Below are 2,770 nucleotides of genomic sequence, written 5' to 3'. Positions count from 1 at the left end.
GTTCTTACAGGGAAGTCATCACCATATTCAAAGAGTCTATGCGAGTGAACTCGGGCCAAGGTTTGCCCCTAACATGGAAAGCCCCATCAAATACTTCTTAAACACGATTACTTCAACTGCTGATGTAGGTGCAAAGTAGATTTTAAACTCAGAGAGCACTTAACCAGCCAACAGGTGTCCAATTTAATAATAAAAATAGATCAGTGAATTTTAAAGGGGTACTCAGCCCATTTAGTATTGCACTTTCATAAAGTTATGTGATTTTTTGATTGCCCAACTCCAAAAACAATGGATTCTTCCCATAATGCAACTTGATCACATCTATAATTATGCTGTGTTCATGCAACATGTCATCAGAATGGGAAGAGAACTTCCGGTTAGCTGCCGCCAGCATTGTACTCACACCACATAATTATGAGATATGGGGAATGACATGCAACAAAGGTGGTTCCAGTTCATGGTCGGCACCCTAATCTGCCTCTAAATGATTTTTGGTGTGTCATGTATTTGTAGTGGTTTATTAACAAGTAAAACCAGATACAAACAAACAGTGGCTTATTTTTAATTAGCTAAACTGATGTTAATTAATTGGGTTATATGCAACTGCCAATGCAACTTTGTATCCATGTTGCCAACGGTCAGTAGTCACTTGTAGTTATTCTTACCACACATGAGATATCATTACTGCCAAGAAATCCCCAATATCTCAGATTCACGATTACAACTCAAAAGCTGACATGAATGTCTTTTTATTTCTCACTTAACTGCTCACAACTACGGTCTGATTGATATGACCTGATTGAAGCGTTAGACCCCACCTGCTGTAATTAAATCCCACGTCAAGTTGACGACATCATCTGGGTTGTGTTTTAGGACTTGACAAAGTTCCTCTAGAGCTACATAAGAGACACTGTTTTCACAAGCTAGCAAGACTACACACTATTCATGAACAGCAAGCTGATCTCGATGTGCTCATTTTATAATTGCAGTTCATATTAATGACTTATAACGGATCTTTAGAAGATTATACTTGTTTACAAAGCCACTTGTAAAAATGGTGCCTTATTAGAAAGTGATGTTAGAATCTAGAGCCACAGAAGACATTATAAGGTACATCTGATCTTGGATGCCCTTTTAAAGTCTCACCAGAACTCGTTCAAAGCTCTACATCATCAGTCACAGCTTTAATTGTATTCATTATGAGGTCAGATGTGATAGAGCTGATTTCACCAACAAAGTCTCGCTGTGTCCACACTGTGTCATGATCACCCACCTAGCATCTGGGCCTGTTTCATGTTTCACCAGGGACCAAAAATACTCCCTGGAGCCGAGTAAAAGAAGGCAGAGACACAGCAGCACACTCTTTATAACATGACTTATTGATTAGAGAGTGGATGAATCATTGATAGTCTGAGTCCTGAGAGATTTTATTATGTGTCAGTTGTATCCATGTTAACTGTAGGTGTGGCTGTAATGTGAGGGTGTTTCAAATAACGTCTCCTCAAGATTTCAAGTTTCACAGTGAGGAGGAGCAGTGCAGCATCTGGCATGTGTGATGTGTTTGTCACCTTGCAGACAGAGAAAGAAGGCACACTCATTCAAACTCACAAACATATGCAGGCTATGGAGCCCCGAAGTGTTCAGTATTAAAGAAGTAAACAATAATTAAATAATTAAATTAATAAAATGTCTGAAATAAATAAATGAAAAATTTATTTGTAAAGGAAAATGTAAGAAATTATTAAAACTCATTGTCACTAACTGTTGATTCCTATTTACGTAATAACCAGGTTTTTAGTTTAGTTTAACAGGAATTTTTATTTCATAAGAAAATATATAACTAAAAGTCACTTTTTGTTTCATAATGTCACTTGTCATGAGATTGGTGAAGTCACTAACACTCTCACATGGAACTAGCTTCTTATGCTAGCCAGCTCAATATGCTACCAGCTTTATCCAGTTAGCTAGAGCAACAACGTCAATGTTATTCAGAATCAACCAACTAGCTCCTGCTGTAAACAAACACACTAACTAACCTCTGCTTTTATTTATCTTACAAAGCTGCACATTTTAAAATTGCTCGGTATGGATGTGCACCTAGATTATTAATAAATTTCAAAGTGAATTGACAGTATAAATAGGAGCATCTCATGTTAGCTGGTTGATCTGTAGATAATTTCGTCATGTTTTGAATCTAAAGATGCTCCTCAGAAAAACACACATAACTTTGTGTAGAACAAAAGGCTTCCTCTGTGGTCACTCAGGTCAACAGCTGGCTAAGTGCTAACACTGGCTCTTCACTTTGAGTATTAATTCAAGCTCACAGCCCAGTCTAGTTAGCCGGCTACATAGGTGGCATTAGCAGCCTTGTTAAGCTCAATAAAAGTAGACGAGTTGTTACTGTCTCTGTTTACTGTATTGTTTTGTAGTTAGTTGATTCAGAATTCCTTTGACATTGTTGTAGCTCTAGCTGACAGGTATTAACTGGCTAAATTTGGTTGCATTTGTTGAGCTCGCTAGTTTAAGAGGCATGTGATAGGCTGAAAGGTGAGTGGGTCGTTGACAACACTGTCATGAAAAGTGAAATCAAATTGACAATATTAAAAGTGACAATATGAGATAAAATGCAATTAGATTGTCTATAATGAATTTAAAAAAACAATAAGATTTTTCTTTGTTTTCATGCAAACTGTTGGTTCAGTTTTATATTTTACACAAATTATTTATGTGATTATTTATTTCACTATGTCTTTTGTGTTTATTTAATATT

Source organism: Micropterus salmoides, unplaced genomic scaffold, assembly GCF_014851395.1.
Source record: "Micropterus salmoides isolate LMB-PRFRI ecotype aquatic unplaced genomic scaffold, ASM1485139v1 Ms_hic_scaffold_17, whole genome shotgun sequence".
Taxonomy (NCBI): Eukaryota; Metazoa; Chordata; class Actinopteri; order Centrarchiformes; family Centrarchidae; genus Micropterus; species Micropterus salmoides.
This window is presented reverse-complemented; position numbering follows the sequence as displayed.